Source organism: Ambystoma mexicanum, chromosome 3q, assembly GCF_040938575.1.
Source record: "Ambystoma mexicanum isolate Mex_15411 chromosome 3q, UKY_AmexF1_1, whole genome shotgun sequence".
NCBI lineage: Eukaryota > Metazoa > Chordata > Amphibia > Caudata > Ambystomatidae > Ambystoma > Ambystoma mexicanum.
In genome coordinates, this window is record NC_090926.1 from 526,838,569 (window position 1) to 526,864,876 (window position 26,308).

A 26,308-nucleotide genomic window follows, 5' to 3' on the forward strand; every position below is an offset into this window, starting at 1 on the left:
TCAGCTATGAACGGTACGCTCAATACCCTCCAAGCCGAAATTCAAACAACCAGGCAAACACTCAACACCCCAACCTCCAACATCACACGGCCACCCTCACCTACGGCACCAAACTCCTTCTCCTTTAAAGAAATCACAGAATCAGATCTAATCAGCATTATGAAAACCACCAAACCATCTAACTGCAAAGGAGACATGTGCCCAGCCACACTCATCAAATAATGCACCAGCCATCTCGCCCTTCCTCACAGCCCTTGTAAACACCTCTTTTGCCACAAGCAAAGTCCCACCATGCCTGAAGGAAGCCTGGGTCCCCCTCTCATAAAGAAACCTTCCCTCGACCCAAGCATACCTAACAACTAGCGACCCATTACAACGGTCCCTTTCCTTCTTAAAATAATGGACAAGGCGGCATACATACAAGTACAACAATTAATTGAGGAAAATAGACTTCTTGGACTACGCCAATCAGGTTTCTGCCCAGTCCACGGGACTGAGTCAGCGTTACTTGACGTAAAAAACCAAATGGATGAGGCAAGGGACAAAGTGAAACCTGCTCTCTTCCTCCTCTTAGATGTATCAGTGACTTTCGACCTCATCAACCACCAAGTCCTATGCCATCACCTCTCCACTACAGCCAACTTCTCCACTAATGCCACAGCATGGATCACCTCATTCCTACAAGGGAGGGCCATGCAAGTCTTCTCAGACCTGGCATCAACCTCACCCACTATTATCCTATGCGGTGTTCCGCAGGGATCATGCATTTCGCCCACCCTCTACAACATTTTCACTTGACCCCTATTCCTCATCCTCCACTCCCTGGGTATCTCATAAACAAACTACGCTGACGATACTCAGATCCTCATCATCCTAACAGGAGACTATGGCCCTCATTACGAGTTCGGCCGATAGCCATGCCGCTGCCGCCGAAATCGCATCTGTGTCCGGGTCCTCGGAAAGAGGACTTACCGGACCATTCCAAGTTCAGATGGCCCAGTAATTCCTCCCTCAAGGACCCGGACACGGTCCTTCCCCATTCCCATTTCAGCCCCCATAGGGCTGAAATGGGAATGGGAGAGGGAGCAAACAACGGGCCATAACGAGATGGCCCGTTGTTTGCTCCCTCTTCCCCTGGCGGGACCCGGTAAGCATGCCTGTTTTTCCCAGGCGTGCTTAACGTGTCCCGCGAGGGGACCTCGTAATGTGGCGGAATGGGTTCAACGGCGCCGTCACCTTTTACGGCGCTGTTTAACCCGTTCCGCCAGGGTCGTAATGAGGCCCTATGACACTGACTCAAAGACTCTTAACTACATCTATAACACAATTCAAGCTTGGATGGCAGCCAACGGTTTATGCCTTAATTCAGACAAAACTGAACTTCTCAAAGTGGGCTTTGAAGAAACACTCAAGAACCTTGACTCCCAATTCACTCAATTCACCATTGACAGCATAAAAATACCAGTGGCAAACACAGTAAAGACACTAGGTGTCTATCTAGACTCAAATCTAACAATGACCAGACAAGTAAACGCCATTGCCTCAACAGCAGCCTATCATACCAAACTGCTGACAGCAGCCAGACCATTTCTATCAAAGGATAACTGCATCATAATTGCCAGAGCCATAACAGGGTCAAGACTTGACTATTATAATGCTCTCTTCCTGGGCACTTCCTCCAAGAACTTATCTAAACTTCAAATGATACAAAACAGAGCTCTCAGAGCAGCCACTGGAATACCCAAGAAAGAGCACATCACAGAGGCCAGAAAACAGGCACATTGGCTCCCAGTAAGAGAAAGAATTGTATTTGAGGCACTTGCCATCAAACACAAATGCATCCATCTCACCGCCCCACCCTATCTCTCCGATAGGATGCACCCCACTAGGTCCACCAGGCCTACCAGAACTCCCTACACAAACCTTCTCACGACCCCTAGAGTCAAGAGAGCCAGAGCAGGTGGGGCAAGCTTCCCATACCTAGCTGCACTCATTGAAATGCCTTACCTCCACCCCTGCGAGCTGAAGTCTCCCACCTAGCATTCCGTAAAGCGATTAAAACCATACTCTTCAACCAAACTTTATCCATGACTGCTTACTCTTTATGTACCCGCTATTGGATTATCTGCAACCTGCCTCCAATACATATATGTAACCGTATGTGCCTGTTATTGGATTATCTGTAACCCAACTACATTACATGTATGTAACCTTCATGAAACTAAGTATGCCACTTAAATGTAACGTATGTACCCGTTATTGGATTATCTGCAACCTGCCTCCAATACATATATGTAACCATATGTACCTTTTATTGGATTATCTGTAACCCACCTACATTACATGTATGTAGCCTTTATAAAACTAAGTATGACACAAGTAACAGTGCCATAATGCCTTTGGGCTGTATGTGCGCTATACAAATGTAAAAATATAATAAAATAAATAGAGTAGAGTGCCTAATTCCCATTGTGGGTCTACGTGTGGGTCTCCTCAAAGAAGATTTTGGAAAAATATGATCAAATAATGGATTTGACAGCACCATTTTCCCAATATATTGGCCAGAAAGCCATAGTTACATAGGAAATGTAATTCTGAACGGTAGCTAATAAGTGGTTCCAGTACTCAATGGCCTGCCACACTGTCCATGAGTATTTCTTCTTTGTTAAATTCAAATTAGAAAAATACATATGTCATGCATGTTACAAATACATTAATAGTAAATCACACATTACGTGTATCGTCTGTCCAAAATATTTATTTCATAAAAATAGTAGTCATTTGTGTTAGGAGACATCAGCATGGTCTCAACATGTAACTTAAAAATCCTCATTGTCATTCACCTAGATTCCATTTTATTCACCCTTTGGCAAAGCAGTCGCCTGCTTGAGAACAGCAGTTCCAAAGTACAAGGAGCATGGGCAGCGTCAGGCCCTGGCTTGTGAGGGCTTACGACCTCCCAAATGGTGAAGGTTGGAGGCAGAAGGTAGCGCTCTGCTGTAATGCTCAGTGGGCTAAGGTACTAATGCAAGAGCCTGTCACAATTTCTAACGGTGGAATGGGGGCGGGGGGTATTTTACATTTAAACAATTTTTTTTAACGTGGAGTCAGAAGCAAATGTAGAGGCAGAGGACAAAAGCTTGTCCATGCAATATAAATGTTTGCCAAATGATGAAGATAGAGGCATAACTGCAGGCCTCAAATTTTAAATGTCTCATTTGTCCAACGATTAGTATTGCTTTGTGAAACTTAATATCCTGAATTGGGAGTAAAATGCATTCAGTGTGTCAAAGGAAGGTGTAATAACTTTTCAGGTTTCTGCGCTGAGAGAAGGGAGTTTGACACCGTAATCGCTTAATGGCCGCACTCACGATCAGCGTTCGAATCTGCAATCCAGCCCCACCACCATATCTATGAGTCTGGCAACACCCCTGAAGTGGAGGGCACATATGTTTAAAATGGAAACATTGGAAGTACTTTAAGAAATTAGGTTGGGTTTATTTATTAGAGCCAATGCGCTCTGCATCCGACCTCTCAGCCTGAACTAATCTTACATTGGATTGGATTGCATTCACTGACAGTTTGAGTCAAACAAAAAGCCATCTTTTGCAATCAAGGGTAATGTGTATGGAACGACGATCCAATCAAAGAACACATTACTCTCTGGCACCAATGTTGCATAACCGAATTGTGTTACATGTGTGCCTAAGACTAAGGAACAGTCCTGGCTCTGATATGTACAGCATTTGCTGTATGCCATGTTCCCCTTTGAAATCGGAAACAACTACTTACATGAATAAAAAAGAAACGATGTACGAATCGTGCGTTAGGGGCCACGTTTCAAATTGGTTCTGCTGACATCGAGAAGCAGCCGTGGCAGAGCACATATGGAATATCGCCATGCTCCATATCCACGCCTTGGGTGTTTTGACGTTCAATAAAGAACACACCGAAGCTGGCATGCAGAACTGTGAGTATGGAGTTATCGCCTGTGAACCTTTTCCGGTCACCTGCATATGTTGTTTCGTCACGTGTGCATGTTGGCAAATGAGAGGTTCTAATGCCAAAATGTCAATGGGGAACCTGGCATTGCTCTTGGCATGGAGTGCTTTAGTTAATATGTTACGGCAGTTAGAGTCAGGAAGAGACACCTGGTTTACATCGTAGACCCTTTATTTCTTCCACCTCACCTTGAAGTTGGACACCAAATTAGCTAGAGCACAGGTGGGTCAAGAAAGATTCTTAAGGATATCTGTGACTCTTCTTGTACGTTTCCTGGTAAAGTTCAATGCTTAGTCCCAGAATATGTGCAGGGGTGCAGGAAAGTCGTAGACAACTCAAACACGTTGCAACAAAGAGAATGTCTGTGCCTGTGTGATAGGGTGCATGAGGGATGAGGAGTGAATGATACAGGTACATTGACAAAGCCCCCTCCCCAGTTTCATTGGTGAAGAGTAGGGGAGAACAACGATGTCCTTAAACAAACGACTTTAAAATAGACAGACACTGAACAGAAATGTCAGACGGAACACATTTCAAATGAGACCAATGCAGCCCAATTGTTCGGTCAGTGGTAGCACCTGGTAGGACATGTCACCCTGTCCATTTAGTCCGTTCTGGCCCTAATTCCTAGCTTGGGTTACAAGCAGTGTAGAAAGCCAATATCCTGCCCTCCAGTTTTCAGCATCACCATTCTGTGTCGGGATAAAAGACTGGAGGGAGATATTGTGCTTTCGAGCTGTAAAAGCTGCTAACATCCCTCCTTATGGGGGCAGTGTGTGCAGCAGTATCACTGAACGCATTTCTTAAACGACTGCCACTATTCTAAGCTTTCAGTAAATTTGAAAGGTGGTGCTGCATTTTGGGATATGCCTTAATAACCAAGGAGAAACGTGTGCAGTAGATGTTAATGGCAACTAAAAGGTGTCATACTGTATCTCAATTGTTTACATACAAAGCAGGGCTCTGCCAGGGGAATCCCCTCACAGTCCCTGCCTTGCATTTCTGATGGTTACCAGGGCCGTCATCAGGCCCTCTCATCATGCATGTGCAAAAGCAGAGACTTTCATATCCCTACACTACATTATTTTTTAGTTAAAACTAGCAAAAGTACCCTTTCTGTGAAAATGTTCAGTAGACATCCAAGATAACACTTGAAGTGGGAGAATGGAAAAACAGGCTCCCGTCCTTCCCCTCTCGCGCCTGGTCTAAAGGATCACGGCCCAGACACCCGCCACGAGAAGAGTTTGCCCATCTACCAGACGACCAAATACCCTGGTACAGGAACATACGGATGTGTCCATCTGGTTGCCCAGCAGGCCGCCCTGCCCATGCCGATACCTGCGGCACGGATCAACTAGACTAAAACCTACACGTCGTTAGAGATGCCATGACGACCTAGCCAACGGTCAGCACACCTGTGCCAATATACACACTGGACACTCCCGCACCAATCTACACGAAGAATATACCCAGTGCTATGACGTAGGCGACAGACATACTCATGGACGTGCATCTTTATTATTTTCCACATAGGTTCTCAAAATGCAGAAACGCAAGACGCATCATGAACTCATCTAAAGAGCTTGCTTACGCTTCTCCCAAACCCAGGTGCCATAACGAGAAATATAACGAAGACACGATACTGGTCATAAGACAATATGATAATATAACCTAAAGCGCCTGTGCACCAAACGGTTCCACCTATACACCAGGCCTAAGTAGGCCGCAAGCAAGAGCTCCCATGGACGTTGAAAGAACAAAAGTCAGGTTGCTGATCCTGCAGAATGAGCCTGGCGAAAGCAGACAGCCAAGGTCGTAATGTTGCAAACCCACATTCCAAAAGCAGACCATCAAGGGCACGATGTTGCAACCTCGCACGCCGCGCACCAACGTTAAAGTCGCACCTGCAAATTAAACCAGACACACAGTGAAAAAACAATATTAATTGTGCAGAATTCTGCCTCAAACACGGTCCCACCTCACGTGACCAAGCCGAACCTGACAGGATGCCAAGCCCAGGAGAAAGAAGGCGTCTGGATCCCTCGTTACAAGACACAGGCAGATACACTTAAAAGGGTCAATGGACATCTGCGACAGTGGGAGTAGTCGGCTTTCCAGCTCATGAATAAGTCCTCACATTGTCTGCACGTACTCATAGTGAAACATTGTTGCAAATGACAGGTACACCGAGAGCTGGGAACAGCGATGGTCCCAGGCTGGGAAGCTCGCGGGCGCACCAATCAGAACATGGGGCTCTTATCACTGACGCCATTAACATTAACCAATCATCAGGAGTCTTCATGTAACAATTCTCATATATCTGGGTTGTCCCTACAATTAGATACATCACCTGACTAACCCTTGTCCACTAATATTGTTCTCTATACGTATGCTATACTAACCCTACCACTCGAGCAACCAATTAAGAGTGGCGATAGGTTTTTTGCTAACTTTCTAAGGTGACGCAAGTAGCGCGTCATACTAAGGTAAAAAGGGCCTGCGAGCCCACGATTGTTTGTGTGTCAGGACGGATGCGTACGATCCTTGACCCATCCCTGCCGTTTTTGTATAATAAACAGCAGAGTCACCTTGCCTCTTGTGTGTGTCTCATACTTTATCTCTTCTGGGATATACGGGAGGAGTTGGGGCCTCCCTTCCCGGAGGTCTGCGGACGGCCCGGCCGACCCCGGCTGAATTTTCCCCCCGACAAGTTGGAGGCACTGCTGAGATCTGTTTAAGATCCGCCTTTTTTCATTTTTGCTTTTTCCAGGCACTCCGGTTGCGAGGAGGCCCGGCGGCGCGGCCCCCTCTGCCGTCGCCCCCTTCTGAGGACTACAGGATGTGGGATGTTTTTACCCACGCATCCAAGCCCTACCTCAAAACTGTGCAGTACTGACATGGAAAACATCATGATGGCCAGAGCTTCCCAGAAAATGCACAGGGAAATGTGTCAACCATGTTAGTTTAAACGGCACCTGCCACATGGTTGAACAAAAATCTGACCAAGTAGAATTTCACTTCCAGAATAGCCAAATTCCAGACGTGACAGTAATAGCAGTAGGACAACAGACTGATGATGGAGGGTCCTCTCTATTTCTGAAAATCAACCTTCCTTCCAGTTTAAAGTGATACTCCACGCTGGAAGGAAACACTCTGAAATTCTATACTAATCCACAATCAGAAACTCCCACTCCTATAGTCCAGAAAGATGTGAAATCAGCTCAGAGCCTGGCTGATATTCAGCAAATTGGAGAGCAGTTGTTCATCCTTGTCCAATTAAATGATGGGAAGGACTCTGTTCTCGCTCGAGTGTGTGTGAACAACGGTAAGAGCTTCATCAGCGAAGCCATGTTCCGCCAACTCCCAAAAGATCCAGCCATTCCCACATTCAAACTGATAGACAAATGGGAAATGGACCTGGAAGCACCTAATTCCAAACATCTCCTGCCAAGCAGGTGTATGCTCAAAATCTCCATTGGCAACAAGAGCATAGTCCATAATTGTTGGGTCGTGCGAGACGTCACTGCCGCCTTTTACTTAGGCAGTGACATTCTCAATCGCTTTGCCATCAGTTTGGACCTAATAAACTTCCAAGCTTGGTCCCGATTAGCGGATAATCCCATGGGCTTTGATGATCCAGAAAAAGCATTTAGGTCAGCTCAATTGCTACCTTATGCAGTTGAAATTCAGATCAAAGAGGAAGTCACCATCCCAGAAACGACCTGACAATTCTCCCTGGAAGTGAAAGTTAAAAGAGGACAACATTTGAAAAACCCTGATGCTTACATACATCTAAACGCTTCTCTCCAACAGCAAGGGTTGGGGGTAAACCCAACACCATTAGTCAACATAGAACATGACACCATTCTAATAGAGGTGGATAACAGCGACTTAAAGAGTATTACTCTAGCCGCAGGCACCATTATTGGAATGGCGGTTGATGACCGACATTTTTCCATAGACTTAGGTAATGAACTGTTAGGGCCAATCCCCAAGGACTGCTTTGACAGTGACAGTGATGACAATACAACACCAGACAGGATTTCTACCCGGCATGGGGGGAACTTCCTGGTGTACACTTCTTGCCCTTATGGTAAGGAAGATGTGACTTGTGACTTCAGGAGGGATGAGGTGATTTTCCAGGTCCATGAGGGCTGCATTTCCCACCTGAAGCCTCCAGTCCAAATCAGCACTCTGACCAGGGACTTCTCCACCCAGCTGGAGGAGGCCGCTGAAATAGCCAAACCAGAAGTCTTTCCAGGCTTCAGGCAGATGGTGGAAGAGAGAGTCAACCTAGCTGATGCCTGTGTGACTCTGGAACAAAAGCAAAAGTTGAAACAAGTTTTCTTGGATTTCCAAGATCTCTTTGCGGTAGACTCATATGACTGTGGTCGCACTGACATCCACACAACAACAATCCCCACGGACCCTGGCATGACTCCTGTGTTTGTGAAGCAATATCGCTTGCCTCTCGCATCAATGGAGTCCCTTACTGAAGTAATTAAGAACCTTGAGTCCCGGGGAATAATCCGTCCAGTCCACAGCACCTTCAATAATCCGGTGCTGGGAATATTGAAGCCAAACGGCCAGTGGTGACTCTGCGCTGACCTCAGGGAGCTCAACAAACGGGTCCATACTTCCCGATGGCCTCTGCCCTACATTGACCAAGGGCTGGCCCAGATCCAGGGGTCACAGGTATTCACTGCAATAGACCTGACCAATGGATACTGGACCGTGCCTGTCAGTAGGGAAGACCAATACAAACTGGCTTTTACCTTTGGGGGCCAGCAGTACACATGGACCCGGACTCCCTTCGGATACCTTAACTCCGGTAATGAGTTCAATATTTTCCTACATAAGGCCATGCCCGACCTGGGTGCGAGGGGTAATCTGGCTTATGTAGATGATGTCCTCATCAAAAGTTCATTTGTGGAGGAACACATAGCGGAGATCCGTTATGTTCTGACGCAGTTGAGGGCCGCCGGAGCAAAACTTTCCTTTCAGAAAGCACAGTGGTGTAGAACCCGTGTTAATTTCTTGGGGCATGAGATTACTCCTCAGGGTCTCTGTCCCCAGGAAAAGAAAGTGGAAGCACTTCAGAAACTGAAAGACCCCACAACTCTGCGGGAACTAAGGAGTCTCCTTGGACTGACTAATTACAGCAGAAAGTTCATTGAGGGCTACGCAGAGATCACCAGACCCCTGATCCATCTCCTGAAGGGGGGGGGTCAAGTGGGAATGGGGTCCAGAACAAGCCGAGGCAGTAAAACAACTCAAAAGAAGCCTCTCACAAGCACCTTGCCTAGCTTACCCTGTCAGAAACAAGGAGTTCTTCCTGGAGACAGTGTTCTCTAATACGTGCTTGACGGCCGTATTATACCAAAAGCATGACAAGGTCAATAAAGTAATCTCCTATGCGAGCAAAACTTTATCCTCTGTGGAGGAAAAATTCAACGATTGTGAGAAGGCACTCCTGGCAACGGTGTGGGCATTGAAGAATTACCGCCCGTTTATCCAGGGGGAACACATCATAGTGGAGACTCCACACCAGCCTCTGCAATATCTCCAAAGTGATAGAATTGGGCCGGAAATGTGAGTAATTCCCGAATTACTTCCTGGATTCTGTCAATGCAAGGCTTTCCTGTGGAGGTCAGATATGGCCAAAACAAGAAGAGTCCCCTCGCGCAAGGTCTGGCTGACTTGCATGATTGTGCCAGAGAAAACTGTCTCGAGGACGAAAGTCTAAAAATCAAGGACAACACGGAGGCATACCTTAATTCCCCACACAAAGTCTTTGAAGAGGACAAGTGTGAGGGAATGCCCACTGTCTATGTGGATGGATGCTCTTACCATGTTGACAACAACGGGGAGAAAGAACTGGTGGCCGGCGTAGGGAATGCATGGGTGAATGAGTCCCCAGAACCCTCCGCTGGATACAAAATTGGTCCCCGAAGTAGTCAGGTGGCAGAATTGATGGCTGTGCATCAGGCCATCCTCACTGCTGTCCAGCATCAACTCCACGAACTGGTCATAATCACAGATTTGGATTATGTACGGAACGGGTTCGTGGAGTACCTGGTTAATTGGAAAACCAGAGGTATGTTATGTGCTAACAACAAACCCTTGGAACATGGGAAGTTGATCCAAAACATTGATGATCTGGTCACCTCGAATGAGATGACCATCTATTGGAAAAAGATCAAGGGTCATTCCAAAGTAGAGGGACCAGACAAAACTGGAAATGACTTAGCTGATCAGCTGGCCAAAACCGGGGCCATCCAAGGGGATCTAATTGAGATTGAGTCCCTGTTGGGGGAGATCCAGGTCACTGCTATCACTAGGTCCCAGACAAATGCTCACAACGACCTTTCAATTGCACAATGGAGTAAGGAGACCCCTGATGCTGATTTGATTACCGCTCAGAAGGGGGATCCAATAATTGGTAAATTTTACCAGCACATTGAGGACCCTGAGAACTTTCCCCTGACGGATACCGATTACATTGAGAAAGAGGACCTAAGAGTGTTGATGAAATGTCCAAAAATGTTCCGAATCCAAGACGGTTTGCTGGTAAGGAAATCCAAAGCTGGCCACGATCAGTGGGTGGTTCCTACCTCATTCCGAAGCCTGATGTTAAGTCACGCCCATGATGCGGCCACCGCCGGTCATAGGGGGTTTCACACAACACTGGAAATCTTAAGAGAGGTTGCATACTGGCCACACATGGGGCAGGACCTCGACCAATATTTGAAGGGGTGTCTTGTGTGTGCACAATTTCAGCCATCATCCCTCACGCACCGTGCGCCTCTCCAAAAGAGGGGGATGACACTGCCATGGTCAGATTTACAAATCGACTTTGTAGGCCCCGTGATTCGCTCTGCTAGGGGGAATAAGTACATGTTGACTGTGACATGCTTGTTTACCAAGTGGGTGGAATGTCTCCCAGCCCCAAATTGCAAGGCAGAAACCGCAGCTGCCCTGATGATTAACCACATCTTTTCCCGTTTTGGTCTACCTCAAAGGATTGAGTCAGACAGGGGTAGCCACTTCACCAGTGAAGTAATGACAAAGATGTGGGAGATACTGGGGGTCAAAAGGAAGTTGCATATTGCTTACAGGCCAGCTTCTTCTGGGGCAGTAGAGAGATATAACCGGACAATTGTGAGCATCTTAAAAAAGTTTGTGGCAGATTCTGGGCCAAGTTGGGATATCCGATTACCTCTGGTCCTAATGGCCATCAGATCTACCCCTTCATCTGCAACCAAAATGTCACCATTCGAGTTGATGACTGGGTGCAAGATGGTGCTTCCTCAGCATTTGCTCTACAGGACCCGAGAGCAGACACTGTTAAATGCCTCCACTACTCATGAGTATGTGGAGAATTTAAGGAAACACCTCCAACATGCTTTTGCTTACGCTCAGCGGAATCTAGAAAGATCGGCTGATAGCATGAAGACCCACTATGACCTGAAGACTTCCAGGAAGGAATATCAGGTGGGGGACTGGGTCTATCTATACAACTTCCAAAGAAACCAGGCAAAACAGCGGAAATTCTTGCCTACATGGAAAGGACCCTTTGAGATCATCGACAAGATCTCCCCGGTGGCCTACAAAATCCACATCCCCAAAGGTCCTTTGGCAGCGGGGGAAGACAAGTGGGTCCACATAAACCAGTTGAAATGTTGCCATCCCAGGCACGCTCTGCAACAACTGGAGGAATCCTCTGGAATCCTAGCGGGTACTGTTTCAGACTAATTCAGTTCCAACCATAAAACATACCACATCTAGTCTCTAAAATATTGTGATTTGCATGAAACTGTCTCTTAGTTATACTGTTTTTTTTAAAAATAAGAATGTAATGTTTCGTTATGATGAAATGCACATGCTGCCCCACTATCTCAACAGTGGTGGAAAAACGTCTATGACTAGGTATTGCCTCTCTTCCTTTGTCGTCCTAGGAGAAAGAAAACCTTGAGACGGGCCAAGGAGGACGATCCGGAGACCGGGAGCAGAGACGCAACGGGCCTGGGGTACCGCCCAATCTTACCATCAGGACCGGCGAGGAGAACCGATCGATCCGACCGGATGGAGAAAAAGATGCTGAACTGTGCCATCTATTGGAAGAAGATGAGGAGACATCCCAAGTCTTGTGAGTCCCATTAGTGAAATAGAATGGCCATCGCAAGAGGGGGGCTTGTGGGATGTTTTTACCCACGCATCCAAGCCCTACCTCAAAACTGTGCAGTACTGACATGGAAAACATCATGATGGCCAGAGCTTCCCAGAAAATGCACAGGGAAATGCATGAAGAATAGGCTGCCACCCATTTTGCCGATGTTATGGGCACAGAAGGGCACTGCCTAAAACCACCATTGGACTACCCACACAGTAGTCTGAAACCATTGGGAATGGCAATGCTGATTGCCAAAAGCAAACCCATAACTGTTGGGAATTCATTTTCTTAAATCCCAAAAAGGGGTGCAGTACCAGTACTCACCACTATCAAAAAGCCGGCGTTTTAAAACAACACCAGATTTTACTTTTTTGTAGAAAACTGAATAAATGAACCCAAGGCAAGCCAAAGAAAGACTTACTGAGAGGTGGATACAATTAAAGTTATATTCTGAAGTGACTTGAAGGTTTATAACAAGACTGGCTGAGCTGTGGATTTCAGCAGTTTAAGTAAATTTGGACTGAAAGACACTAAAAATCTAAATGTTTAAAAGAAATGAGTGACCTACTTTTGAGTGTCACATAGGCTGCAATTGTTTAAATGTCATAGTTTTAAACTTAGAATCAGCATTCTAGCTGCATATGTAGAACATGGTTAGTTATTTGAATGCAGAAAACTGGGGAACAGAAATGACATGTAGCTAAAAACTGGCTTAAAGAGATTCCAATTTTGCCTGGCAACTACCCCCCATCAGGAGTGAAACTTGAGTCACAGCTGTGTTCCCAGGCCTATCTGCCTTTTGCTGGCCACACTAAGGATATGCCATCTCTCTGATAATTGAATTAAGGGGAGCCCCCACAGAATACAGGAGCTCTGAACAAAGCCCTGTCCTGACTCAGGCAAATGTTTTATTGGCGGGAGTCGTACATGGAGCTTCCTCCTGAAAGGACAGGGGAGGGGCACTGCCTGTGAGAGCAAGCTGGCTTGGCAGAACTGGAAAAACCAGAAATTCAACCTTGTGCTGGTGGGAAACCACACCCCTTTGGGGCCAGAACATAACTCTAAAAAGATGAATAACTCATAGTACGGACTTGTGAAAATTATTTAAATGACACCATAATTCTTGTGATTTTTCTGCCCACATTTTAAGACGTGTTAGGACCCGGTGGTATGTTCAGGGGGGTTTTAGCGGAAAAGAGGATATTACTCAAAATGTGTGCATGTGAAAAATCTGACACTTCATCAACTAATGTCCATACTCCTTGCGCACATGTGTGTAAATTTGGGTTAATGTCCGAAATTGCAAAATCAGTTAAAAAGTGCAAATATTGCCATTTCTGAATGCAAGCTCCCAGGAAGAGCAGATTTGGACAAGGGTATACCTCCTGTGATATGTGAGGGGTGCGTGTAATTTTAAACGAATGTGTACCTGTGCAAATATGTTTTTTTTATCAAATATAGATTGTGTGCAATTTGACAGTGGAGGATCCTCTGACCCATAAAACCTACAGCATCACTCTGACTCACAGTTCCTTCCCCAATCATGGGAGAGGGGAGAATTGGGCCAATGGCAAGTGGAGATGGGTAGAGCCTAGTGATGCTGCACACACACCCATTTTCAAAACACATAAAAGCAGACAGTCAGGACAGATAGAGACCTTCAAATCCATTTGCTGCGGGACGCTCTGCTGGGAAAATCCATACTTTACCTCCATCAATCTCTAGAGAAAGCTGTGCAGAAAGATCCAGACTTTAAATCCATCAATCTCCAGAATCCAGAGGGAGAGCAGACCCAGACCAGACCGCTGTTAGCAGAACCAGAGAGAGCTGACCCAGATCACTGTGAAGTGCAGAGACCAGAGTCCAGTCTAAAACCTGACCAGATCCGTGGCGAGGCCCATTCTATTTCTAAATATATTGTGAGTACATAGCAAACTGTGCAGAACCAATCTCTTAGTTAAAATAATATAATTCAATCTATTTTATCTAAGTAGAACTGCCTCCTAACTGTCACCTGTCATTTGTAAAGCTGTCACCTGTCATTTTCTAGTTGCAAGCTGCACTTGTCTTTTTGAACTTTAAAATTTCAAATCTGAAAAACAACCTTTATTTAATCGCTCATATCTCCGTAACCGTTTGTGCTAGAGACGTGCAGTAACTTTCCTCAGAACGCTTAGAATCGTGGCTTTCCTACGAACCTAGAAGCGATTTGCAAATTTCTCAACGTGTGAAAACAGCAGTTTTCTTGCTTTCAGTTGCTAAAAATTTGTTTGCCTCTTAAGAACCATCCTAGATCCTTGCTAAAGTGAGCCTGGACTAATATTAACTTGATACCACTCACCCTGAACCTCTAGGGGGAATTAAAAGCCTTTTAGCATATTTTCCACTTCATTGCCAGCACATATAAAAGCATTTTGGGCCTGTGTTTCCAACTTCTGTAGTCTAAGCTTGCTGGGGTGAACTGAATTACATTTGATTGCATTTCTGAGAACTGTGTGCTTTCCTTCCATTTCCTTGCATTGCATAAAGGGGGGAGGGGATTGCCAGAGAAAAGTGATTACATTGTTTTGTTGAACGCATATTGAGTATTTTCTGTATTGCATTTTCATTCAACATTACATCCATCTGAACTTATATAAAGCATTCTCTACCACCTTCTTCTTCTGTTCCTATTCACAAGTGTGCTAGTGCCAAATTCTCCGTTGTTAATCTTTATCATATCAGATTAAGTGGGATATCCAATTATTAATTTATTATCAAAGTGTGATATATCTATACATTGTTTAATTTTTTTCAAATAAATCTTTTAAATTTGCAAAACAAACCTACTTCTTGGCTCAGTGGGGTCAGGAGGATTCCAAGAGAGGGGTGTTATATAGGGGTAGTCATCCAGAACGCATGAACTGGACATAAAGATATATCAATAAGGGTTTCCATTCAGTATCCCAGACTAGGCATTGACTTAGCTGTAGTGTTGAATTGAATCCTCTTACAAGGACCATCGCGGAGCTGCGAGAAGACTGGACAGCGCAATCCGGATATTGGCCCTCGGGAGCCGGTTGAGAAGTATCCCGCCCGCGGTTGGCGAGTGTCCAGACGTGGTCCAGACGAGGGGAGGTGACGAGCCGCTTGGAGGGGTGCATGCAGTCGAGCGGCCCCGCATCAAGAGAACTTGGTGAGCATGCCACGCACAACAAGCAATGTGAAATTGTGAGGGAGGGGGGAGGAATTAAATACGGGAGGCGGGAGGTGTTACACAGGTGCGCGGCGAAGGTTTGACAATTTAGTGTTGGAAATGGAATGAATGGTAGCCGAACGAGTGCGAGGGCAGTCGGCTACTTTACGCGAAGGGAGGGGGCGGAGCACGAAAACATCACGTGCGGCCGCTTGTAGACACTGATTGGCCTAGGTCGCGACTACGTGTAAGGGTGTGTGTGTGTGTATGGTTTCCTACGATTTGGCATTTATTGATCAATGAGTAGATGAGGATCCCTATTGTTCGAGCAAGACACTCGATATGTAGATGACGTTTCCCTGTAGGCGGTAGCTAGTTAGTTGCCCAATACGGAAGATAATTGGCTGGTTAAGCCCTCCTGTCGAGGGGCGTATCACACACGAGGTGACGCAGCGTGCGCAGTCCGATTATATTATTGATTTGATTACCTTGTTCCAGGAGTGACAGGAAGACAGCTGTAAGGGTAGCGGGGGTAGATTGCAAGTGTATTTTGAACTTAAAAGAATATATGAAGAACTTACCGATAGCTCGAAGAGGTCGGTGACGTCACCAGTAGGGCTTTCATAGGATATCGCGAACACAAGGCATCTCCGTTTTGAGAGTGATGGGGAAGAGAAGTGTGGTAAGGGAGTGGAAATGGAGATAAACGGTAACTGAGTTGATCGGGGAAAGGCAAAACAGGGAACGTGGCTGCGCACGGAGAACGCCGGCCACGGCAAGTGTAGAAGGGGGAGGAGCACGTGAAATTAGGACGACTGTACAAGAACGTCATAAGGGGTACGCAGCCGCAGGGGGCTACGTGCGCCTCGGCCGCAGGGGGCCATAAGGGTGTTGTATAAAGAAAGAAAGACAGGAGAAAATATACAAATGTAACATACTATATTTTTTATATAATTTTCCTTAGCGGACTATCGTAAGTCCCCAAACTTACGGGGCCAGGTAACGATATAAGGTTGTATATTGTAACCTACTAGTGAGATAAACTGCTACCAGATAGGGGAAGGGTAGCAAGTGGAGCGCTACTATGTCATACGGGACAAGATCGGGAGGGTGGGGGAACACCCTCACTACCCCACTACAACACATATGCACAACACTGCCACCCCATAGGGAGAAACTGATTAAGTATAGCATAGAATGGACCCAGGGGACGGATAACAAGATGCTGACACCGTGGCCGCCTAATGGTAGCTTCGATCCATATGTCCAACATTCATTATTAAACCATCTGCACAATACATATAAAGGGAAGAAGTTGGCAAACCACGTGGAGGTGTTTAACTTATGGAGGATGTTCCAGGGGTCCCGACCAGGACCAAATGGAATGTTCACCATGGGGGAAATACCGGAAGACAAAGAGATTAAGGAGGAAGGAGAGGATGGGAAACGGGGGAGTGAGGACCAAAAGAACACGGGAAACAAAGGAGAGGGAGGAGAAAAGAATAATAAAACAGATGAAATAAAACAGGAACCGAGCAACGATATGCCCCTAGCAAAGGGATTGAAAGCAGAGGGAAGGGGGTTGTACCCTTTAAGAGAATTAGGAGAAATAGAAAGAGGACAGTTAAGGGCGGCTGAGGGATACTCAAACCCGGCATACAGCCCTCCACCATATGTAGCTCATAGGAAGGTGCCAGCAGGGGAGGGGTGGACCGGAGAAGACCAGACTGTGGAAATAGGAAATGATGAGTGGGTAGCTGCCCAGATATTATTAAAATTACGAGGTTCATTAACAGGAGAAGAGAAGGAGGTAGTAAAGAAAACAGACGAGGATAATGCCAGGGAGAGTGAAATAAGGGGGGAAGAGCTGTTAAGACAAAAGGAAGAGATTTTGGAGGAACGACTAGCAAAATTAAGGGATGAGCAGAATGAATTGATTAAGCAGCTCGAGAGGGAGGAGAGAGAGAGAGCGAGGGAAAGGAAAGAAGGTAAGAACGAATTGGAAAAAATAAGGGAACGAACTGAGGAGCAAAGGAGAGAAGCTGAAAGGGTAAAAACAGCAGCAGAAAGGGTATCAAGAGTAGTGATGCGAGAAAAGAAAAGGGAAGAAGAAGAAAAAGAAATGGCAATGTGGAAGAGGAGGCTGCTATCAGAAACAACTAAGAAATACGAAGAAGGGAGGGTGTTAGAGGGTATAGTAGAAAGGGAAAGGGAGAAATGGGAAAGGAAGAAAGAGGATGAAAGAATATTGGAACAGATGAGAAGTGAAGTGATGGAGGAATTAAAAAGGAAAAGGGAGGAAAATAGGGAGATGGAGGAGAGAAATGAAGGAGAAAGAGAAGATAGGAGAAGGGAGAGTAGAGCATGGGGGGATGTATGTAGAAACACAGAAGTAGCAACAACATCAACACAAAGGGGAGCGGTTGATGAAGGAGGAAAAGGAGAACTGGACCTAATAGACTTACAAACAGTAACGATCAAGGGGAAAAAGACCGAGTGGGGGGTGCCGTTTACGACTAGCTTTTGTAGTGAGGAAGAAGAAGCAGTGGAAAGGAAGGAAGAAACAGTGAAAGGGAAAGCTTAGATAAACTATACATCACCCGGACCAACACAGACTCACCATGGATCAGTAGGAGAAAGGAAGAGCTGGGGAGAAGTGAGGAGGGAGAGCAAGGAATAGCGGAAAGACAGGCACATGAGGCCACACCATCCCCATCACGCCCTCCCCCATCGCACCCTACATGCTCAACCACCTCACGCTCGTTACGCAAAATAAAACTCGCGCCCTTCACAGACGAACTGACACCCTATGCATGTCGGCTTAGAGACCTCCCTAGTCGCAGACAGGAAAGACGAATACACATGCCCACATTAAATACAGGAAATGATGGAAGAAGGGGAAAAGATGGAGAGGAAAGAGTTACGAGCAGGGGAAATATGGACGAAGTTGAAGATGTAGAAGAAAGAGAAGAGGAGGAAGGGTGTGAGGACTCGATATTATGGAACACAAAGGGTGAAACAAGACATAACTTAATGCCACTTTTGGAGTGAGGAGGGGTTAGACCACAGTATGTCCCTTGGAAGCATACCGATAAAGAAAATATAAAATGCAGGCTCCCATCATTAAGTGGAGGTGCGGGTAAATGGATATATGAAATGGAAAAACACACCGCAGGACAGAAACTGGCAGTAGGAGATGTAAAGGGCCTTTTAATATCAGTATTAGGGGATAGAGCGGATGACATTTGGAAGAGAGCGGGATTCCATGGGGTAACAATAACAAACACATCGCATGATGGGGCACCATTCGCAAACTGCAGACATGCACTATGGCAGGCACTGAGGGTACAGTACCCAGACACCTCAGACATAGGAGCAGTTACCTCCCGCAAGATGCGTGAGAACGAAGATCCTGTTGATTATATCCAGGAAATCCAAGAGAAGTGGCGCATGGAAACTAGAGTACAATGGGATAAAACACCAGCAATATTTTACCATATACTGGTACAAGGGCTCCCAGAAGGAGTTCAGAAACAACTAAAGAAAGTAGTGGGAATGGAAGCAAAACCATGGCCAGAAATACAGCTGACTATAGTGCATCATTGCAGGACATGGCAAGGAAAAATGAAACAAAAGGAAGAGGACAGGAAAACGGAAGAGGCTAAACTAGTACAGAAAAAGCTTACTAAATATACAATGGAAGGGGCACTAATAACTACACCTACAACAATGACCCAAAGCCCCACACAAATAGTAGCTGCACAAGATTCCTCCCAAATGCCACCTTCACCGGCTATAACACAACAAGCGCCGCCAATCCAACCATACACGACCAACATGGGGGGAGGACATACAATGGCAGGAGCAGGGTACTATAATTATAACAGGGGGAGAGAAGGAGTTATGAGAGGGAGAGGATACGGATATAGCACCCAACAGCAGGTGGGAGGACTTAGAAATTCCTACCCCACAGGGCAACCAATATACCAGGACAACGCAGGGAGCTTTCCATGGCAGAGTAGGGAACCACTGGTGTGTTGGAGCTGTGGACTATTAGGGCACATGTCACGCACGTGTAGAGTTAGACCAGGAACACCATCATGGAGTGATCAGGGACAACCAAGGCCCTCACAGGAGCAGCAGGGCCTACCACAACAGCAGACGTTGCAACAGGGAAATGAACAACAACAACAATTAACACAACAACAGCCACAAATATATTCACTGCCACAACAACAGGTAGCGATGACACAACAACCCCAAGCACCACAAACACAACTGGGTAGGGTGACGGTTTTGGGACACAACCCTTATACCGGAAATGGCCAGTCGTTGTACCCTCAATAGGACAGCCCACAGACGGCCTTGGTGTGTCCCATCCTGTCAGTAACACCTAATAGTGCGGAGGAACCACGCATAGAGGTAACGATAGGTGACAAAAAATTATCATTCCTTGTTGACACCGGGGCGACCCAGTCTTGCATAAGGGAAGGTAAATTCAAGATGTCCGGCGAAGCCATGAACACCCAAGGATTCTCTGGGGCTAGAGGGTTGGTTCCCTTTACTGATAACATTCCCTTATCTATTGGAGATTATGATCTGTCAGTTCCACTTCTATATTATAGTGCCTCACCAGTAAATATACTGGGGAGAGACATAATGAACAGGTTGAATATGACGATCTCCTTTACTGAGGACGGCATAATTTGCTCTACTCCAGGGATTAACATGCTCACAGCACGACAGATTATGCAAGCATACTGCGGACAGACAGCGATTAGGGCGGAGCCAGTAGACGGCGAACTATTTCAGTATGGAACAGATATGGCAATTGCATGGATGCCAGGGATAGAAGGGAAAATATGGAGGAGGCCAGCAGCCTATCTGTTTAGACCCGAAACACCTGTTAATGAACCAGAAGGAAAGGTGGTTCTAATGGACATTGAGAGCATTATTGCAACAGCTGATTACATTGCTGTACATGCCTAAGACAGAGAAGAAAGAGCATGGAGGGCCGTGATAGCATTAGCAGAAGGATGTAGGCTCACCCAGGTGTCAGATGAGGAGCTGTTCTCAGATGAAAAGGAGGAAGGTTAAATGGTGTTTATGCTTCTTTGATTACTAGTGTAGTGTTTGTGTCTCAACAGCTCGAGTGCACACGGGGCGGGTCTAACAGCAATCAACAAGAAGACACGGATACAGAACTGGTAAAGGAAGGACTGTGTAAAATTGCTAAAGGTGACCACGTACTACTTCGCAATTTCAACAGGAAATGGAATAGTCCACGATTCACTGGCCCCCATCTGGTAGAGGAGGTATCAACGAGAGCAGTAAAGCTACAGGACAAGCGTGCCTGGAACCACCTACACGATGTAAAGATCTACAAACCACAGACCCGCCCCAGCGCCACCGACAGGTCCATTGGGAGAGCAGCAACAACATCACCAACGGAGGAAGAAAGTTCTACCACAGCCAACGGCCCAAGTGTTCCCATACCCTGTCACTCCCCAGACTCCCCAGAGACCATAACTGAAGAAGAAAGGGGTGATCCCCATACTGCCCACCCCATGGTCACACGCTCAAAGAGTAAAGATACTTCCGCCAGTTGAGCCCAAACCCCCTGCCCACCACCCACTGACCCTACCCCCATTACAGTAATACCTGAATTGAAGGACATTGTCTCGCACACGTACACATGTAAACACGTGAATGCTCTCTTTTCTTTTCTCTCGCACATGCAGGAACTGCGTATTATTGTACTGCTAAGAAAATAGATAACTAACAAATTCACTGCCCAGGAGTAGATGGTACCCTCAGACGATAACTACCCAGAAGAATTGTCACACCAATTTGTATATGAAATAAAAAGGCCAACGTACCTGAAAAGGAAAAGGGTACGTGCCTACTACACAGCATTCCTCTTGGCCATAGAATACTCAATGCCCCACCTCCACCCATACTTGCCTGCTCTAAGAGATAGATCGCTTAGATTAGCGTGGTAACAGCTCTTCGCCTGGGCACTGAATGACTATTTGGTAGGGAGAGCTAACTAACATTTAATAACCAGCATATTGAGAATATTCAGGCGGGCAACTCTAACGTCGCAAGAATACGCTGCCGGACTGCAGCAAGGTAAGAGCAAAATGCCGGTGAAATTAGCATGTGTAATAAAAATAATAGGGATTCTCATGATCACCGGGTTCTTGGCTGCCTCTGTATGGCAGTACAGCTGTGCTATCAATATTATTGCTGTACCCAAACCTAATCCACCCCCATCCCCAGCTGCAACAGGTGTTACGTCAGGTGATACTAGTAAAATTGTGCACAAACAAAATAGAGTTCAACGCAGCACATACTCAGATAATAAAGGTATTAACAATTATATACAAGATTCAGCACACGTCTCAAACAACATATGGTACCAACACATGACCCGCATTGGTAAGCAGACAACAGAAGACAGCTGCTACGTTTGCTCATTAATACCATACGCCATGAGCGCTTCTCGAACATTTGTTGCCACGGAAATAGATGAAAAGACAGCACGATGCATAATATACTTGGCACTGTTCCAAACGAAAGGAAGATTTCAAGGGACAGTGGTGCATATGGTGTGGAAAACACGAGACTCATACCCATACGAAAACAACTTCCTCAAGACTTATTTGAGTTACCACAAGAGCAGTGTACATGCTGAAGCATTCAGATACATAACAAGTGGTCCTGCAAAAGGGGAAACGAAGAAAGTAACACTGCAGTATTTACCATGCGACTGGTATGCCACTGAAGTTCCTGGTAAACCAGGATGCTGGGAGAGGCCACTGGTGACGATAACGGGGAAGGTGTACTGGACAACAAATGGGAGATAGGAGTGATTGGCAGCAACATGGTAACAAAAGAAACTATTTCAACTATCGATGCACACAACCACAGATGTTGGACGACTTGGATCAAGTACGTGCCCATGCTCACGTGGATAGAGACGGATGAAGACCCAATAACAATACTGCCGCTGACTGCGCCTAAGGTATGCTACCAACATAAAGGAGAGGTGGACGTAGGATACAACACCAACTGTGCAAGCGTGATGTAGCTACCTGAGGGGGGAGCAGGAACAGCAGTAATAATGGACCATTACTGGGCCTGTGGAGAAAAGGCATACCACACACTGCCCCCTCTGTGGAATGGTGTATGCACGATGGTGCACGTCAATGTACCATCACTAGTGGTACCCCAGAAGCATGTGGATGTGGCGAACTTTCCCAAAATGGATGAAGGGGACAAGAGAAAGAAGAGATCTGCACCACCTCAGGAGGGGCCAGGAAACAGGACCAACGGCAATAATACTGTCCTAAATAGAAGGAAAAGACAAGGAGAACCTCTGACAGGAAATTACCTATGGGGAAGGTCGGAAACAGCACTCACTTCAATTCCGCCAGAACACAGACTATTCAGCAGAGCAGCAATGTTCTTCTCCTCAATAATCCATCCGGGACTGCAGGCTTACGCAAACGCAAAATGGCTCCAGATAACCAGATGGGAACTAATGATGACCATCAATTCTACAGTAAATGGATTCAACGCAATAAAAGAGGAGCTGCGAGCTATAAGGATGGTAGCACTTCAGAACAGATATGTATTGGACCTCCTCACAGCCATGGAAGGAGGAGTGTGCGCAAAGATAGGACAATCATGCTGCACGTTCATTCCTGCCAACAATGCTGACAACGGTACACTGACAGAAGCAGTTTCACAATTGGCCCAGATGCATTCCAAGATGATGGATGAAAGTAAAGGTGTGAAAAAGGATGAGAGCTGGTTTTCGCTATTATGGTCATGGATGCCATCTTGGCTGTCAGATGGACTGAAAATTATAGTTGGTTGTACTATTTTGGCAGGAGCTACACTGATCATAATAAGATTTTGGAAGGCCCGGAAGGCACGCACCACTGACGAGTTGCTTGAAATGGTCGGTATGCACCCATTGATGCCAGCAGATAACGGCCAGCACACAGGAATAATAATACAAGAGAGAGAGAAATTGCGCAACCAGATCATTACCAACCACCTGGACCCACCATCGGTGAAGATCGAGAACCCAAGAAATCCCAGGATTTACATAGGGAAATGGGTATACTGTACTCCTGGAGGAACATGTGAATATATGTATTGGTCATTTGAAGATCATGTTAACCACTATGGACATTTAGGAGGAATAACTAAGATATGGAGAGTAAGAGGAGATAACGAAAAGGATATGTTTGTGGTCGACAAGTCGACCAGAGGGGGGACTGAAGTGGGAGAATGGAAAAACAGTCTCCCATCCTTCCCCTCTCGCGTCTGGCCTAAAGGATCACGGCCCAGACACCCGCCACGAGAAGAGTTTGCCCATCTACCAGACGACCAAATACCCTGGTACAGGAACATACGGATGTGTCCATCTGCCTGCCCAGCAGGCCGCCCTGCCCATGCCGATACCTGCGGCACGGATCAACTAGACTAAAACCTACACGTCGTTAGAGATGCCATGACGACCTAGCCAACGGTCAGCACACCTGTGCCAATATACACACTGGACACTCCCGCACCAATCTACACGAAGAATATACCCAGTGCTATGACGTAGGCGACAGACATACTCACGGACGTGCATCTTTATTATTTTCCACATAGGTTCTCAAAATGCAGAAACGCAAGACGCATCATGAACTCATCTAAAGAGCTTGCTTACGCTTCTCCCAAACCCAGGTGCCATAACGAGAAATATAACGAAGACACGATACTGGTCATAAGACAATATGATAATATAACCTAAAGCGCCTGTGCACCAAACGGTTCCACCTATACACCAGGCCTAAGTAGGCCGCAAGCAAGAGCTCCCATGGACGTTGAAAGTACAAAAGTCAGGTTGCTGATCCTGCAGAATGAGCCTGGCGAAAGCAGACAGCCAAGGTTGTAATGTTGCAAACCCACATTCCAAAAGCAGACCATCAAGGGCACGATGTTGCAACCTCGCACGCCGCGCACCAACGTTAAAGTCGCACCTGCAAATTAAACCAGGCACACAGTGAAAAAACAATATTAATTGTGCAGAATTCTGCCTCAAACACGGTCCCACCTCACGTGACCAAGCCGAACCTGACAGGATGCCAAGCCCAGGAGAAAGAAGGCGTCTGGATCCCTCGTTACAAGACACAGGCAGATACACTTAAAAGGGTCAATGGACATCTGCGACAGTGGGAGTAGTCGGCTTTCCAGCTCATGAATAAGTCCTCACATTGTCTGCACGTACTCATAGTGTAACATTGTTGCAAATGACAGGTACACCGAGAGCTGGGAACAGCGATGGTCCCAGGCTGGGAAGCTCGCGGGCGCACCAATCAGAACATGGGGCTCTTATCACTGACGCCATTAACATTAACCAATCATCAGGAGTCTTCATGTAACAATTCTTATGTATCTAATTGTAGGGACAACCCAGATATATCACCTGACTAACCCTTGTCCACTAATACTGTTCTCTATACATATGCTATACTAACCCTACCACTCGAGCAACCAATTAAGAGTGGCGATAGGTTTTTTGCTAACTTTCTAAGGTGACGCAAGTAGCGCGTCATACTAAGGTAAAAAGGGCCTGCGAGCCCACGATTGTGTGTGTGTCAGGACAGACGCGTACGATCCTTGACCCATCCCTGCCGTTTTTGTATAATAAACAGCAGAGTCACCTTGCTTCTTGTGTGTGTCTCATACTCTATCTCTTCTGGGATATACGGGAGGAGTTGGGGCCTCCCTGCCCGAGGTCTGCGGACGGCCCGGCCGACCCCGGCAGAATTTTCCCCCCGACACACTCATCAATTGTTGAACATCAATGATTCTGTAGGTCGCTGCTGCGATTCGCTAATTACTTGATGTGCTTTGCACCCCGAAGTAAACTGCAGTGAGAATGGGTACGTGGACATACCATGTAGCAGATTTTGGGGCAGGCGTGCGTTGATGTGCTGCTGCATACTGGGACCATCTGTGCTCTCTCCCCACCTGTCGCCTCACCCTGGCATGGTGCAGTTTGTTTCGGCGCATTTCAGTGCAAATATCTCAGAATCCGTGCATCCTAGGGCCTTGAAAGTGTTTTTTGTGGTCCATGGAACTCAAGTTTTGTTCCTCATGTTGAGACCGGTTGAGAAACAACAATTTTGTTTCCCTTCCCGGTGAACATGCTTTGCGGCTTGGTCAGCAGGGAAAAATACTCTGGAAAAGTCACCTGATGCAGCAAAAATGTGGAAACCTATGGAATGCTATATGCCTTCAATGTTTTCCTCTTGGGTCCATTCGCCTCTCATACATTTGGGTCTCCCTTCCCAGTGAACATGGTTTACAACTTTGTCGGTAGGCCACAAAGCAAAAAACAAATGTAGACTTTTGTTGAAATCTGGCGAAAGGGGCGGGGTGTTCAAATGTCATGTAGCCAGTAATTCCCAGGAGGTAATAACAGGTAAGTATGCACAATTTGGTGCAGGTTGGTGAAACGGTGTGTAAGTGTATAAGGAATAATGCTTTGCTAAGCCACACACACATTTTGACTTTTGCCGAAATCCGGGTAAAGTAGGTGGGGTGTCCAAATGTCATGTAGCCAGTATTGTTGGGAGCGTCCTAACGGGTAACTATGCAAAATGTGGTGCAGATTGGTGAAAATATGTGGAATTGTATAAGGAACAATGCTTCGCCAAGCAACAAAGCCACAAACTCATAGACACATTTTGAATTGTATATATATATAGATTCAGTAAAAAAAACTTTGTTAAAGGGACGTTATGGTTAAGTTGCGCTACTAAAAACCTATGAAATTCAGTGAAAAAACTTTGTTAAAGGGACGTTATGTTCAAAGTAAAACCGAAAAACCCCTGAAATTCAGCAGTTATGGTAAGATAAGCAACCATAACCGTGCACTGCTAACACTA